This window comes from Ovis canadensis, chromosome 18 (assembly GCF_042477335.2).
Source record: "Ovis canadensis isolate MfBH-ARS-UI-01 breed Bighorn chromosome 18, ARS-UI_OviCan_v2, whole genome shotgun sequence".
NCBI lineage: Eukaryota > Metazoa > Chordata > Mammalia > Artiodactyla > Bovidae > Ovis > Ovis canadensis.
The window spans coordinates 39,275,600-39,293,597 of NC_091262.1; the positions used below are offsets into that span (position 1 = coordinate 39,275,600).

At 44.0% G+C, this 17,998-nt stretch overlaps 1 pseudogene; it reads left to right on the plus strand.

Annotated features, from left to right (window-relative positions):
- Positions 1-4,608: 4,608 nt before the first annotated feature.
- On the plus strand, positions 4,609-12,709 carry LOC138423767 (S-phase kinase-associated protein 2 pseudogene; annotated as a pseudogene).
- The last annotated feature ends 5,289 nt before the right edge of the window (positions 12,710-17,998 follow it).

Consider the following 17,998-nt stretch of genomic DNA (forward strand, 5'->3'; position numbering starts at 1 on the left):
TGTTTGTTTGTTTTATCTGTGCCCCCACATCAAGTGGGATCTTATTTCCCCGACCAGGGATCGAACTCATGCCCCCTGCAATGGAAGCGGTCTTAACCACTGGACAGCCAGGGAAGTCCTGAGACATTGTATTTAATTGGCCTCAACAGCTCCGGGACCCACCATAGGCCTTGATACAAATGAACAAACCTCTGCTCAGCCAAAAGCCAGAACAGTGCCTGGAGGAAAATTCCACCTGCAGGACCTGCAAGATGCAGAGAAGAAACTGCAGGAGCAGGCAGGCATCTGGGAGGTTGGAATGGGCACAGGACTGGGGCTTCTCAGTTTATAAAAAGTACTTTTCTGCCCCCACCCCAGCTCTTCCTGCCCCCAGAGGATCAGGGGTACGCATGTCTCAATCGCAATTTACTAGACAGGAGCTCAGGGAAGTCTATGGACTTGTGCACCCAGTCAGAATCAGAGCTGAAGCTTGGACAACCTCCTGGATCCCAAACCCTGTGGAGGGGGGCAGGTCCCAAGAAAGGAGCTGAGGTGTTCTTGAAGATATGCCTTCTGCCTGTCATCATAACAAATCAGCTTAGGGCAGAACTAGATGAAAGCTACCTCCAGGCCAATTATTTTTCCCACCGAAGAGAAACAGCTCTCCACAGATACAGCCTCTTCCCCTTATTCTCGTCCCTCTCAATTCCCAAGCAGAAGGAGACACGAACAACTCAGCTCAGACCATCCTTGCTCTGCGTCGTGCCTTTCTGCAGCTGAAAGTGTCATCTTTGCGCATCAGCTTGTATCCGGCTTGCAAATTTAGCAGTGACACTCAGAATTGCAAAGAAAACATATTTATTTTCCACAATTGATGTAAGGAAATTCAATCTGATCTAATAATGTAGAACAGCCTCTTCAGAGAATTCAGTCTCTTTTGGGTAAATGCTTTGTATTTTTTCCCTCAGTTTTTGGCTGCGCTGTTTGGCATGAGGGATCTTTGTTCCCGGAGAAGGGATCAAACCCATTTCCCCTGCAGTGGCAGTGCAGAGTCTTAACCACTGGACTGCCAGGAAAGTCCCATAAATGTTTTGTGTTTTTTAATTCTTTTTAATCCCTCTTCACCTCTCTTGGCTTCCCTGGTGGCTCCGAAGGTAAAGAATCTGCCTCCATTGTAAGAGACCCTGGCTCAATCCCTGGGTCAGGAAGATCCCCTCTAGAAGGAAATGGCAACCCACTCCAGTATTCTTGCTTGGAAAATCCCATGGACAGAGGAGCTTGGCAGACTACAATCCATGGGATCACAGAGTCGGACACAACTCAGCGACTTTTACTTCCTTCACCTTGCTTAATCTCCAGGATGGCATCTAGCTATATGAGAGAGCTCGTTTGTGTGACCGTGATGCTGCCACGGTCCATTCCAGCTCTGCTGATCTCTATGAGGATGCCCCTGTCCACCTGATTGTCAGGAGCCCAGCTGGCACCTGAGGCTGAATTGTGTCCTCCTGGGTTCTATCTGGGCTCAGTAGTCTTGCTGCCTTGATTCCATCTCAACCTTCTCCAGGATTGCATGTCCAGGAGGTCTAGCTGTGATGCCTAGTGAGCGCTTTATTTATTTGGCTGTGCCAGATCCTAATTGCAGCACGCAGGATCTGGTTCCCTGACCAGGGATTAAACCCTAGGCCCCCTGCATTGGGAGCATGAGTCCTAACCCCTGGAGCACCAGGAAGTCGTGCCTAGCCAGCTCTTGGTCAGGATGGCCTGCCCTCCAGCCCTCAGCTCTAGCGCTCCCTCACCATAACACAGCAATATCTTTCTCCCCAGGTAAACCTCCCAGCCAACTCCATCCATCTCTGATCTTATAGGGGCACCAGGAAACAATGGACAGTGTTCCTGCCCCCTCCCCAGCAGCTGAGGAAGCCTCTGGAGTCTTAGCTGGGAGGGTTCCCACTTCAGCTGGGAAAGTCAGAACACACCTCTTTCTCTAGTGACTTCCTGCTTCCGACCCCCTCCTTCCTTCCATGGTTCTTTGTGGCCAGAAGGGGTGACTTCTCCCTTCCTCCTCCTTTGATGGAGACACCCCTTATTCTGTATTTCTACAGGAGACACTTGCCCTCCCCTCTCCTGTATGCTTTGATGGAGGAATGGCTGCCAGTACACGTGGTGTCTGGGTGAGAGAGATGAAAACACATCAGTCTGGTACTTCTGGAAGATGACCTCACTGCACAAGAACACCAGCTCCTTGGGCCAAGCTCCCAGACCTGGCAGAAGACCTCTCTTCCGGCCACAGGTGCTCTTAATATCACAGAGATAGGTGAGCAGAAGGAAATGGAAATCTCTTAGACCTGAAAGAGAATTGATGTTTTATAGCAAACTGAACATTTGTTCCAATGCAGAGCAAAAAGCAAACTTTCAAGTTTGGTCAAGGGAGCCTTGTGGCTGAAATCTGAACCTCGAGCCCTTAAAGACACAGACTGACCTTGAAAAATGTTCCTTTTCCAGGAACATTTCACTGGCAGCATTTGGGGCAAAATGCTCAATACCTGGCAATATCTGAGGTGTCCAGCCTAAGTGTTTGACACAGCGGCTCATCTGCCAAGGTCGTGCCTCTGGTTTCCATAAGGAATGAGAGCAATCTGGTTCCAAGACCACAGGCTGGCTCCCAGGGGTGGGTGAGTTGGAGCAGAAGTCTGAGCTTTTGGTGTCAACGGGAAACAATATGAGTGAGTGTGGCTGACTCAGCACTGTAACTTATCTCTTTGGGAAAAACAAAAATGTATCTTAAAGCTCACATTTTACCAGTGTAGAACCATGGTTCATAAACCTCCTGAATCTGCCAACACATCAACAAAATGTGTGTGTGAGAGAGAGAGAGTGAGGGATGGAGGGGTGTCATTGCTTTTTTTGTTTTGTTTTCCAAACACTCAAAGAAATATTTGACTTGTATCAGCATACAATGGAATAAATTTAGCGTAGGAATATGGTGACACTAGTGAATATGAACAGGAGGAAATAGCTAATAATAGGAATTAATGAAATAGATGCCAAAATCTGTAATAGAATCAACAAAGCAAAATAGGGGTTCTTTGCAAGCAAGCTCTAATGAAATTGCTCTTTTTCTATATGTATGCATCATGTTAAGTTGCTTCAGTCGTGTCCAGCTCTTTGTGATCCCATGGATTGTATAGCCTGCCAGGCTCCTCTGTCCATGGGATTTTGTCTGTCCACTCCAGAATGTCATTTCCTTCTCCAGGGGATCTTCCTGATGCAGGGACCTGCATCTTTTATATCTCCTGCATTGGCAAGTGGGTTCTGTACCATTAGTGCCACCTGGGAAACCCCATCTTTCTGTATGAAAGTGAAAATGTTAGTCACTCAGTCATGTCCGACTCTGCGACACCACGGACTGTAGCCTGCCAGGCTCCTCTGTCCATGGGATTCTCCAGGCAAGAATACTGGAGTACCCCAGGTCTCCTTCATTGCAGGCAGATTCTTAACTGTCTGAGCCATCAGGGAAATCCATCTTTCTGTATACGTGTCCACAAATTTTTTTTATCTTAATTCCCCAATCAGGGATTGAACTGGTGCTGGTAATAATTTAAAAATTTTAAAAAGAAAAATTCTTAGAAGAACAAAATTCACCCAAATTGAACCAAAAGAAATGAAAGACCTACATAAAGAAAATTCCAAACCCAGTTCCAAAGAATTCCACCTCAGTTTACGAGGCCAGTGAACCTGTGATAGAAATCAGAGAATGATGTTATAAGAAAAATCAAACATAAGCCAGACTCTTTATGAATGTAGATGTAAAATTCCTAAATAAAATAAAGTAGTTCAAATCCAGTGACACATGAAAATTTTTTTTTAACTTTAGTAATGCATGGTTGCTTTAACACTCAAAAATCAATTGTCATTATTATTATTTTTCAAAAAAGATAATGTAAATTTTTAATTCAGAATATAGTTGCAAAACCAGTGATTTAATTCTGAACATGTGGAAAATATTAAAAATCTCAAAGAAAAAATGAAAAGTTATAGGAGAGAGGTCATATGATTATTTAAACTATGTACAGGAAAAGTATTTGATGAAATGCAATATCTGTTTATGTTAGAAAGCTTTATAAAGATAGGAATGAAAGAGGACTTCCTTAATCTGATAAAAGTTATCTGTGGAAAGTCTGTCACAGTCATTACAATTACAGAGCTCTCCCTAATACTGATAGCATCAGAGTCTCTTGCTACCTTCAGTTGACTCAACACTTCACAGGAGATTCTCAATAAGAAGATAAAGGAATTAGAAAGGAAAGAAAAAAATTATGCTTAGTCATAGATGGCCTGATCATGTAAGAAGAATCCAGAGAAAACAGCTCTTTTCCTTGAATCGGTAAGCACGCTTAGCCCCATCCAATCTCCCTTGTCTGGCCCCTGGGCCCAGGCTTCTGCAGTTGTTTTCTGGAATTCCATCATGGTGAGGAAAAAGAGGTGATGAACCGTGCTGTGACTTGCAAATCTTTTGCATAATGTAACCTGCATCACCTGCAGTCACGTGTCTTTGGACAAAGCTTGTGACACAGCCGCTCCTGGGTTCAACAGGATAGGCTATGTCATCCTCCTGCAGGGAAGGGCACAATGGAGGGGGACATGATGATGTTGCCTGTCCTAAGAGTGAAAGGCAAACGAGTGGAGGACAGAGAAAGAAGCTGGGAGAGGTACAGGTGTGGTGGCAGGTTACGAGAAACCAGGACTGCAGAAGAAAAGAAGCAAGCGAAAACTTCCAGTGCAGAGTTCCCAAAAGAGCAGGTAGGTCTCATCTTCATCTTTATAGTACTTGTTTGCTTTGCTATAACCTACTCCTAATTCTGGAACATCTAAGTCCAACACATACTTAAATGCTTTGTGTGTTTTTGCAGGAAATCAGGGAAAGGAGATGAATTACATTCTTGGGTGCACAGCGCAGGGAAGAGACCAGCCATGGGAGGAAGAAACCCATGAGAACAGAAGTTGAGCAAAAGCAGAAAACTAGAGAGGGACATGACTGAGAATTTATGCCCCTGGAAGTTCTCAGAAATCTAGAGAGGGGCATTGGAATTCCTGTGGATGTGGAATTAGAGGCTTGAACTAATTTTTCTACATCTCAGCCTTCTTGGCTAAGATCCAGGCTACATCTATAACAAGCATGCATTTCTTAAGTTGTAAACTAATTAGCAAATATTATGGTGGTTTTAAGAACTCCAGGCATGGCCGTCAGCTGTGAGGCAGCTAAAGCTGGGCAGGTAAGTGGAGGAATGGTGTTCTGCTGAGTTCTTCTTAGTGTTGCCACAAAGTTACTCAGGAGATCATTAAATATTTTTAACCCCTGTGTATTGCAAAGAGTGTAACTGGGTTTTCTTTTTTTAATAAAGGCAATGGAATTAATAAATATCATCCAAAATTTTATTTCAAATCTCAGAGACATAATTTTTGATGTTAAATCTAAACAATTCTCTAAGGGGGGAAAAAAAACACTCAAGATAAAGATTTAACCCAGAGTCAATGTCACTGTTGGGTATCACCCCACGCAGGGGCTTCAATCAGTTCTGCGACATCAGCAAGAACTATATACCAGTGCATACACTGAAATGAGAGCGTTTAAAATGTGTTGACACATAAACCAATGCAAATGAGAACTCACAAGTCTATACGAAGTCTTTGCCATCTAGAGCTGACGTGGATGGTGACTGCTGCCACAAAATTAAAAGATGTTCACTCCTTGGAAAGAAAGTTATAGCAAACCTAGACAGTGTAGTAAAAACCAGAGACATCACTTTGCTGACAAAGGTCTGTATAGTCAAAGATATGGTTTTCCCAGTGGTCGTGTATGGATGTGAGAGTTGGACCACAAAGAAGGTTGAGTGCCACAGAATTGATGCTTTTGAATTGTGGTGCTGGAGAAAATTCTTAAGAGACCCTTGGACACAAGGAGATCAAACCAGTCAATCCTAAAGGAAATTAACCCTAAACATTAATTGGAAAGACTGATGCTGAAGCTCCAATACTTTGGCCACCTGATGGGAAGAACTGACTCACTGGAAAAGCCCCTGATCCTGGGAAAGACTGAACGCAGGAGGTGAAGGGAGTGACAGAGGATGAAGTGCTTGGACGGCATCATCGACTCAATGGACATGAGTTTGGGCAAACTCAGGGAGGTAGTGGAGGACGGGGAAGCCTGGTGTGCTGCAGTACATGGGGTCTCAACGAGTCAAACCTGACTTAGTGACTGGACCATAAGTGAGAAATCAAGCCAAACAATTTCAAAATGAAATGTGAAGAAATTAAATTTTGCATGGGGCCACCAAGAGAGCCCTCCTCTGAATTTGGAAGTTCACCATGTGCCATGTGCCAATGATGTATTTGACATTGCATATCTGAGTGCACCCTTCTGTCAACATACAGACACAACCTTAGAGGAGGTAAATACCACGTCCTCATCTATTAGTATTCAGTCAATGGTTTCAGTTCAGTTCAGTCTCTCAGTTGTGTCCAACTATTTGCGACCCCATGAACTGCAGCACACCAGGCCTCCCTGTCCATCACCAACTCCCGGCGTTTGCCCAAACTCATGTCCATTGAGTCAGTGATGCCATCTAACCATCTCATCCTTGGCCATCCCCTTCTCCTCCTGCCTTCAATCTTTCCCAGCATCAGGATCTTTTCCAATGAGTCAGCTCTTTGCATCAGGTGGCCAAAATATTGAAGTTTCAGCTTCAACATTAGTCCTTTCAATGAACACTCCGGACTGATTTCCTTTAGGATGGACTGGTTGGATCTCTGTGCAGTCCAAGGGACTCTCAAGAGTCTTCTCCAACACCACAGTTCAAAAGCATCAGTTCTTCAGTGCTCAGCTTTCTTTATAGTTCAACTCTCACATCCATACATGACCACTGGAAAAACCATAGCCTTGACTAGATGGACCTTTGTTGGCAAAGTAATGTCTCTACTTTTTAATATGCTGTCTAGGTTGGTCATTACTTTCCTTCCAAAGAGTAAGTATCTTTTAATTTCATGGCTGCAATCACCATCTACAGTGATTTTGGAGCCCACAAAAATAAAGTCAGCCACTGTTTCCACTGTTTCCCCATCTATTTGCCATGAAGTGATGGGATCAGATGCCATGACCTTAGTTTTCTGAATGTTGAGTTTTAAGTCAACTTTTTCACTCCTCTTTCACTTTCATCAAGAGGCTCTTTAGTTCCTCTTCACTTTCTGCCATAAGGGGTGGTGTCATCTGCATATCTGAGTTTATTGATATTTCTCCCGGCAATCTTGATTCCAGCTTGTGCTTCTTCCAGCCCAGCGTTTCTCATGATGTACTCTGCATAGAAGTTAAATAAGCAGGGTGACAATATACAGCCTTGACGTACTCCTTTTCCTATTTGGAACCAGTCTGTTGTTCCATGTCCAGTTCTAACTGTTGCTTCCTGATCTGCATACAATGGTTTGAGTTTCCTCAAAGATAAACTTTATTGATACATTGAGGATTTGAGAATAGATGGGTTACTTAGGTGGTGATTCCAATATGCATTCATATGATGGAGGAAGTGAGATGGGAGAGAAAAAGTAACCAATATGTAGTGTGTTAGAAAACAAAAAACTCTACTGAGATAAGGAGATAGTTGGAGCATAATCCTAACCCAGAAACACAGAACCGATATAGAATACTTGTGTCAAGAGTATAAGCAGAAGAGACAAGGGAGCTGGGGTATTGCTACCCCAACTGCCTTTGACCATTCATTACATGCTCCTGGAGGCAGAGGACTAATTTTCCAGTACTTCCTGCTTGCCACAGGTTCTGCCACCTCCAAAGCCCTCAGGCAGAGAGAGGCAGGGACTGGCATAAATCAGCCGTGGTGGACCATAATGTCCTGAACCAAAGAGACACAGTTGGGGTGCTGACAGCCACCTCTGCTTCCACTGCATCTCTTGTCTTCCAAAGAGTCTGTTTGTCTGGTCTTTTATGTTCTAGTATGTCTTGCTGACTTTTATGCAGATTTTGACAAGGGCTAGGAAACCACAGTGGTGGAGTCTTGTTCCCCCAGCTTATGTCTTTCATCCTCTGCTCTGCACTGTCTTGTTTCAAGAACTGACATCAGGTGCCTACCAACCAAAAAGGCCTGAAGCAGGTGCCACAGAAAAACCAAGACAGAAGCTGTAAGTGATCAGTGTTTTCCCTCCTGATCCACAAGGAGGAAGATGCCGCTGTAATTAGCCTCACGGTGGAACAACTGTCAGCCAGCCAGCTGCTTCATTCTGCCAACGTCGTCTCCACCCTTATTCTGAGATGCTCACTCCCTGCAGGAGAAGAGCCCCATCTGCTCTCTAGAAAAGCCTCATCAGAGACCTTCAGATGTAAATAAAGCCTTGGCTGAAGCAAGCCCCACTCAGAATAGCAAGTATCGAAGAAGCAGATCTACGTGGCTCTGTCTTCTCAGCAAGTAAACTGCTGCTACAGTGCCCACCATACCAGCCCTTAGTTATCTCAGGGCAGCACAGAGCCAGAAAGCCCCAGTCATGAACTTTTATGGTGGATGTTTTCCAAGCGGCTGACTATGCCCCACCCTACTCTTCAGAGATGGCAAGAGATGCACCCAGAACTTGCAAAGGGTTTGAAAAGTGGAAGGTGGCCACGATCCATCTAAGACAGTGATTCTCAACCAGGGGTGTTTTTGCTCCTCCCTGGGGCTTCCCAGGTGTCACGGTGGTAAAGAATCCACCTGCCAATGCAGGAGATTTGCGTTCAAACAGTGGGTCAGGAAGATCCCCTGGAGGAGGAAGTGGCAATGCACTCCAGTATTCTTGCTTGGAAATACCACGGACAGAGGAGCCCCTACAGTCCAGGGGGTTGCAGAGAATGAGACATGACTGAGTGACTGGGAACACAGACACCCACCAGGAGACACTTGGAAATGGAGACGTCTGGAGAAACAGACGATAGTGGCATCTAGCAGGCAGAAGCCATGAAAGCTGCTGAGTATTCCCCAAAGACCTTCTCCCCACACAGCAGACATCTGAGGATCTGGCTAAGAAGATTCTGGGACTTGGGTTCTCTGTTCCCTGACACTGACAGCGGGAGGCCCATTGCTGGTGTCCCAGCCACCTGGCGATGGTGAGATGGAGGCCTCTCTGTTTGCTGGCTGACATGGCAGACCACTTCCATGTCAGAGTACTGCTTCCCCACAGCAGGGTCATCTCTATGCTTGGGGTTAGAATGAACAATCTGAAAGTTCGGGCACTGAAATCTGGGGATGGTTGACTTAGGACTGTCCTGGTTTTCTTTTTTTATCTTTTTTTAAAATTGGAGGATAATTGCTTTACAACGTTGTGCTGGTTTCTTCTGTATAGCAATGTGTAAATCAGTTGTGCATATGTGTGAGTGTGTGTGTGTGTGCTCAGTCACTCAGTCACATCCAGCTCTTTGCAGCACCATGGACTGTAGCCCACCAGGCTTCTCTGTCCATGGAATTTTTCAGGCAAGAATACAGAAGTGGGTTGCCATTTCCTTCTCCAAGGGATCTTCCTGACCCAGGGATTGAAATTGCATCTCTTTCATCTCTTGCTTTGGCAGACAGGTTCTTTACCACTAGTGCCACCTGATAATCAGCTATATGTATACTTAGATCCCCTCCCTCTCGAGCCTCCCTCCCAGCCCCACCTCTGTAGGTTGTCCTAGTTTTAAAAATGAAAGTCCTGCACCCTAGGAACACCCCCAGGAGAGTGTCCCACTTACCTGGGTGAGCGAGGCAGAAGCAGCTGGATAGAGGAGGGCAGAGCAGAGTTGCTGTCTCTGCTCTTCACTCTGGTTCACTCGGGACAGCCTGTTTCTTCCTGATGAGAGGGAGAGTTGCTTCTTGGGTTTGGGTCTAGAAGTCCATCTAGGAAACTCAGACTCGATAGTTAAATGCCATGTTATTAGGTTCAACAGACCTCTTCAGAGCGTTGCAACATACATCCCACTCCTGGCCAGGGGTACAGAAGACACTAGACCACAGCTCCTCACCAGAGGACCTCTGGCTCTGGTGATGTGTGAAAATAGAGACAGAGTTTTGACAGAGGCGTGGGCTGCTAAGGAGATGGAAGAGGCAGTCAGGGAAGGTTTCCTGGAGGAGTTGGTGCCTGAGAATCCAGGTTTAAGGGACAGCAAAATTTGCTAGGTAGAAAGGGAGATTTAAGGAAATATTTTCCTGCTGACAAAACAAGAAGATAAAAACATTGAGAAGCCTTGGCGATGCTTAAAAGAGTGGAGAGAAGTGTGATTCTCTTTGACCATGAAATGAAAGTACATCTGTATATTTAGAATGTGGGCTTACAAGTTTTTTTAGATGGATCTTCAGCTACTGCCCCATTTTTCTTTTTCATAACCTCTGCTTTAGGGTAATGAAACAGAGATTGTTATTCCAGTTCATATTTGGGGGAGCTGGCCCCACAGATTTAAGCAATGTGTGCAGCTAACATGTCTAGTTAAAGTCTCCAGGGTTTGTTTCTTTCTTTTTTTTACTTTTCATTTGATAATCTTATAAATGATTTTAATTTAAACATAAGCATGCATTTCTTTTGTAAAAAAAAAAAATAAGGCAAATAAACTACAATGTGAAATCTAGAAAAAATGGTGTAGACAATCTTTCCTGCAAAGCAGAAATAGAGACTCAGATATAGAGAACAAACATATGGACACTAAGTGGGAAGAGAGGGCTGGGATGAATTAGGAGGTTGGGATTGACATGTACACTACTATGTAAAAATATATAACTAATGAGAACCTACTGTATAGCTCAGGGAACTCGACTCCATGCTCTGTGGTGACCTGAATGGGAAGGAAATCCAAAATAGAGGGGATATATGTATACATATAGCTGCTTCACTTTGCTGCACAGAAGGTCTCCAAGTTTTGACCTTGAGGGAGGCTGCTGAGGGCAGCATGGATCTCCTGGACTTTGGAACTAGAAAGACCTTGCAGGATTTGAGATTCTTGACTTATTAACTCCATGAACTGAAGCAAAATTCTGAGTCACAGTTCTCTCTTGGAGGAAAACAGAGGGGACATATGTATACGTGTGGCTGACTCACTTTGCTGCACAGCAGAAACTAACACAACATTGTAAGGCAACTATACTCCAATAAAAAGAGAGAGAGAGAAACCAAAAACACAAAATGATCTCTACAAGTTTGAGTTCTTAATTATGAATTTCCAAGGATAAGTTTGTTGTCAGACTGAAGAAGTTTTCCACTGTTAAGATCTTTTTTTGTGGTTTTGCTTGCTTGTGTTTCTACAACTTGATTCTCAGTGTGCTCAAACTAATTAAACAACCTTTCTTCAAGGATGAGAAAGCCGACATGCTTTTGAGGGGATGCTAATTACACTTGATATCTCCTTTAATAATATGAGATTAAAAAGAACTGAAAGTAAGGTTTTTAAGTGCACAAGACAACCATGGCGATGACACGCTGATCTAGACTGGATCTGCAGACTTGTTTGCTTGGATCCTATCTTTGTGGGGTGTTTATATATATATATATGTTGAAACCAAGGAGCAGAAGATGTTATCAGTGATGAGCCATTTCAAATGGTGATGCAGTGCAGCCTCTGTCAATGGGCATTTAGGGTGCTTCCATGTCTTAACTACTGTAAACAGTGCTTCGGTGAATATTGGGGTACATGTATCCTTTCAGATTATGGTTTTCTACAGGTATGTTGGGCTGGGGTTTTCTTATGTGCCCTGCAGTTTTCCACTCCTATGCCATCTCATCTGCACCAGATTCTTGCCCTAAAATTTTCCATTTTAGTCTCAATCTGTATTCATGCTTTGCTCCGAATACAAACTGAATTCTAGGCCTTTCTTTTGAAATCCCTGGAGTAGAATGTATTCTCTATAACTGGACAATTTTTTGCAGCTGTGTTCCTCTGTATTTTGTCCCAAGGGGTGGTTGCCTTCTGCTGCCCACGATCATTTATGGACCAACCGTTAGTTGAACGTTTCAGCCGTTTTTGTCTGCAGCACCTGGACCTGTGATCAATGTGTCTACCCTGCACAGCCTTCTGTCTCACTGTTCGAAGTTGCAGAATCTCAGCCTGGAAGGCCTCCGACTTTAGATCCCATTGTCGATAATCTTGCTCAGAACACAGATTTACTGCGACTAAACTTTCTGGGTTTTCTGGATTCTCTGAATCTGCCCTGAAGACCTTGCTGAGCAGCTGTTCCAGATTGGATTAACTGAACCTCTATGATTTCACTGAAAGGCATTTATAGGTAGCTGTTGCACATGTGTCAGAGACCATCACCCAGCTGAATCTCAGCGGGTACCGAAAGAATCTGCAGAGATCAGATGTCTCTACCTTAGTTGGAAGATGTCCCAATCTTGTCTACCTAGACTTAAGTAATCATGTCATGCCGAAAAATGACTGCTTTCCAGAGTTTTACCAACTCAGCTACCTCCAACACCTATCACTCAGTCAGTACTATGACATAATACCTGAAACTTTACTTGAACTTGGAGAAATTCCCACATTGAAAACACTACAAGTCTTTGGAATTGTGCCAGACAGTACCCTTCAACTTTTAAAGGAAGCCCTCCCTCATCTACAGATTAATTGCTCCCATTTCACCACCATCACCAGACCAACTATTGCAACAAGAAGAACCAAGAGATATGGGGCATCAAATGCCAACTGTCACTGGAGAAGCCCAGTAGTCTATGAAGCCTCTATTGCAAGATGGTGTCTCCTCTTTTCTTTGAACAGGGAAAGTAAGCAGGAAGCCCAATTGTGGAGAGCTCAGCTATTTTTATTCTTGGTTTTCTGTTGCCTTCCTTCTACAAGCATATTAGAGAACCATTGGAGACAGAAAACTATGAAGTGTTGCTTTTTAGAAATGACTAGGAAAGCTTTTATCACTGCTATACCCTTAAGAGCCTAAGCTCTACGCTTTTTGAAATTTTAGGGACAGTGAGCCAATGATTTCAGGATACCTTAAATAGCAAAAGTTGAACCACGTCTTCCAAGTGCCATTCTTCATAATCTATTTAGAATCAAGCTTAAAAATCACCACCAGCAAATCATTTTTGTAGCCTATATGGCAACTGAACATTCTTCTATTTAATTTTTCAGCACTGCTTTATTATAAGACATAGGTTGCAAAAAATAATAAGCTATTTGTATTGTAAGCTGAAAAGAATGAGAATCATAGAGTAGATCTGCAGCAATCTCTTCTGAGGATGGCAAGAAAAATAGACATTTCAACTGCGCCTTTAGATTTGCAATCAGGTTGATAGAAACAAATAGCCCCAGGTCATTTACCTTAAAACGTAAATAAAGAAACAAACAATCGGCCAACCAGAGGTGTAGAATGGGTATAGAATTTAAAGGCTCAAGAGAGAGTTTTCTATGACAGTTAACCTGGGGTATCCTCTAATGCACATTAATGAAGTCCCCTTTATGTATAGTTTGGAAGGTCCCCTGAAGGAGGTAATGGCAACCCACTCCAGTATTTTTGCCTAGAGAATCCCATGGACAGAGGAGCCTGGAGGGCTACAGTACATGGGGTTGCAAAAAGTTGGACACGACTGAGTGACTAATACTTAATACTTCCTCTGTATTAATACCCATCTGGACCCATGAGGGAGAATTTACAGCCCTTGGAAGGAAAAAAAATGTCTTCTTACTTCTGGTCAGTTCTAAAAACTTGATCCCCTAGTTGCTCAATCCCAGGCCTGCTGGGAACACTGTTAACCAGTCTTTTGGCCAGTATGGTCAGAACAGGAAGGTTTAATCATTCATGCCCATGGCTTTTGTGTTACCATAGCAACCACTTTGTATGTCAATCATCTGTCAACATCTCTCTCCTCTAGAGGTTGTATACTCTTAAGAACACCAGTGAGGTGTTCCATTTTTTCATTCCTAGCACCAACACAGAGACCAACACAGAATAGACACTTGAGTTTGTTGAGTGAATGAGGAAAGGCATTTGTGTTCAAGAGCCTGTCCCGTGAAGATGTACCATGTTATTCATTTCTGCATCTTATTGACTAGCATAGCACCTGGCTGGGATACAAACGTGAATGCCTCTGGCCCAGGAAGATGGTCAAAATGAATGAAGACCACTGAGAGTAGTGGGATTTCAGGAGGCCACCTGCCCTTCTAAAAAGGAGAAAGAAGGCCTTCTCTGGTGGTCTACTGGCTCAGACTCCTTGCTCCAGGAGGCCCAGGTTTGATCCTTGGTCAGGGAACTTGGTCCTGCATGACTCAACTAAGAGTTCGAAAGCCACAACTAAAAAATCCTGCAAGCTGCATCTAGGACCCTGCACAGTCAAATAAATAAATACTTTAAAAAAAAATAAATAGAAAAATGGCCCTCAACTCCTGCTGATTGTTGGCCCCTAAAAACACAGGCCCACTGTGGCCAAATCATCTTTTTCTTTTTCAAGAAAATAGAGAAATTTCCCTGTACACATCTGATCCACTGGTCTGCTCTGTGCCTCCAGCAGATGATCCACAGTTCAGTTCAGTTCAGTTCAGTCGCTCAGTCATGTCCGACTCTTTGTGACCCCATGGACCACAGCACACCAGGCCTCCCTGTCCATCACCAACTCCCGGAGTTCACCCAGACTCATCTCCATCGAGTTGGTGATGCCATCCAACCATCTTACCTTCTGCTGTTCCCTTCTCCTCCTGCCCTCAATCTTTCCCAGCATCAGGGTCTTTTCAAATGAGTCAGTTCTGCACAGCAGGTGGTCAAAGTATTGGAATTTCAGCTTCAACATCAGTCCTTCCAATGGATACTCAGGACTGATCTCCTTTAGGATGGACTGGTTGTATCTCCTTGCAGTCCAAGGGACTCTCAAGAGTCTTCTCCAACATCACAGTTCAAAAGCATCAATTCTTCAGCACTCAGCTTTCTTTATAGTCCAACTCTCACATCCATACATGACCACTGGAAAAACCATGGCTTTGACTAGACAGACCTTTGTTGGCAAAGAACTGTCTCTGCTTTTGAATATGCTATCCAGGTTGGTCACAACTTTCCTTCCAAGAAGTAACCGTCTTTTAATTTCATGGCTGCAGTCACCATCTGCACTGATTTTGGAGCCCCCAAAAAATAGTCAGCCACTGTTTCCACAGTTTCCCCATCTATTTCCCGTGAAGTGATGGGACCAGATGCCATGATCTTCGTTTTCTGAATGTTGAGTTTTAAGCCAACTTCCTCACTCTCCTCTTTTACTTTCATCAAGAGGCTCTTTAGTTCTTCCTCACTTTCTGCTATACAGGTGATGTCATCTGCATATCTGAGGTTATTGATATTTCTCCCAGCAATCTTGATTCCAGCTTGTGCTTCTTCCAGCCCAGCGTTTCTCATGATGTACTCTGCATATAAGTTAAATAAACAAGGTGACAATATACAGCCTTGACATACTCATTTTCCTATTTGGAACCAGTCTGTTGTTCTATGTCCAGTTCTAACTGTTGCTTCCTGACCTACATACAGATATCTCAAGAGGCAGGTCAGGTGGTCTGGTATTCCCATCTCCTGAATAATTTTCCACAGTTTGTGGTAATCCACACAGCCAAAGGCTTTGGCATAGTCAATAAAGCAGAAGTAGATGTTTTTCTGGAACTCTCTTGCTTTTTCCATGATCCAGCAGATGTTGGCAATTTGATCTCTGGTTCCTCTGCCTTTCCTAAAACCAGCTTGAACATCTGGAAGTTCACGGATCACATATTGCTGAAGCCTGGCTTGGAGGATTTTGAGCATTACTTTACTAGCGTGTGAGATGAGTGCAATTGTGCGGTAGTTTGAGCATTCTTTGGCATTGCCTTTCTTTGGGATTGGAATGAAAACTGACCTTTTCCAGTCCTGTGGCCACTGCTGAGTTTTCCAAATTTGCTGGCATATTGAGTGCAGCACTTTCACAGCATCATCTTTTAGGATTTGAAGAGCTCAACTGGAATCCCATCACCTCCACTAGCTTTGTTCGTAGTGATACTTCCTAAGGCCCACTTGACTTCACATTCCAGGATATCTGGCTCTAGGTGAGTGATCACACCATTGTGATTATCTTGGTCGTGAAGATCTTTTTGTACCCATTTTCTGTGTATTCCTGCCACCTCTTTTTAATATCTTCTGCTTCTGTTAGGTCCATACCATTTCTGTCCTTTATTGAGCCCAACTTTGCATGAAATGTTCCCTTGGTATCTCTGGTCTTTCCCATTCTGTTGTTTTCCCCTATTTCTCTGCACTGATCATTGAGGAAGGCTTTCTTATCTCTCCATCCACAATTGGCCAATGACTAAGAGGCAAGGATCCCAGGTGCTACATCATCCCAGCTTAAACGGTGACTTGGTCCTGGGACCACGTCCCCCCCCAACCCCTGCCCTGAGATGCCCGCATTTCCACAGAGTTTGCCCTGGCTTCAGAAGCGTGGTCTCCAGGGGGTTCCCATAACTCTTCCCCTCTCTCAGAGTCTATGAGTAGTTTCACATCATTGCTCTAATCCAGGGTCTAACACCCGGGCTTCTAGTCCCGTAAGACCAGCTGCAGCTTTATAAGTTAGCAGGCTATATTTCAAAGCTGGTTCCTGAAGTTAAAGTGTATCTTTTGCATCAGGACATATGTCTACTGTATCCATTTGTGAAGCCCTCATTTCAGTGGATGGGCCCTTGCTCTCTATCCACCAACAGCCTTGTTTGTGGTTGTTGTTGTTGTTCATTTGCTAAGTCGTGTCTGACTTTTTGTACCACATGGACTGCAGCACACATGCCAGGCCTTCCTATTCCTCACTGTCTCCAGGAGTTTGCCCAAGTTCATGTCCACTGAGTTGGCGATGCCATCCTATCATCTCATCCTTTGCCACCCTTGTCTCCTCCTGCCCTCAGTCTTTCCCAACATCAGGGTCTTTTTCAATGAGATGGCCGTTTGCATCAGGTGGCCAAAGTATTGGGGCTTATGGTTCAGCACCACTCCTTTTAATGAATATTGAGGGTTGATTTGTGTGTTAGGTGGGCCCAGTTGTAAGATGAATCTGTTCACTATTGGCAAGTTGATGCCTCAAAAACCCCCTTGTGCTCTGAGACACAAAATATCTCTGTTATTAAAGCTGAGGGCAGACCTCTTCATGTCACAAGCATTCCCAAGGAATCAGAAGCTACTGATGTGTATCAGTAATTTAAATGGTTTTGCCTATAGGCATTAAGTTGCAATTATCTGCATTAAATTCATTAACTATTGTAACACCTAATTATCCCATGTTTGTAAAGGTTTGAAAATTCAGTCTTTCCCTTCCTCAGCAAAATCATTTTGCACAGGCCACGTATCTGTCTCCGTGCCTCGCCAGTGCTTCCAAGTGGCAGGCATGCTGGGTCATGGCAGAATGGCCTTGGAAGCTCAGGAACTGACTCAACCTGAGCAGGGGAGAAACGATTAAAGGAAGGCAGCCTGGGGTCCAGAGACACCAGAAGGGCTGTTCCATCCCCGCTCTTGCCTTCAGATCAAGCCCAGCTTCCCTGTTCCCTGGACTCTCGATACATTTAAGCCTGGCTACCACCCCAGCAGTCCTGTGTGCTGTGAGGACCTTCACAACAGAAGTAAAGACCTATGAGTAGACCTTCACAGGGACCCACTGTGCAGTGAACACACTGAAAAACAGAGAGGAAAAGGGATGTTTGGATATGGAAAACTAATTGGGAAATTCTATATGCCTGGCTGTTCATTTAAAAAAAAATCATTAATAGCAGTAAGGATGTCTACAGTATAATAATAACAGAACTGGAGAAAATAGAACTGACTGTTGAAAATTAACTTGTTTAACTTGAATGAAGTTGTAGTCCACAAATAAGCTACAGATAACTAAAACTGAGGGAGGGGGAGGAAAGGTGAAGTAAAATAAAGTAGCATCAAAACCCAGATTTTTACCAATGAAGAAAGGGCTGAGAAAGAAGGACAAAGGGGAGAAGCCAAACCTGTAAAAATCTTTCATCAGCTCTAAAGGGGAGTTA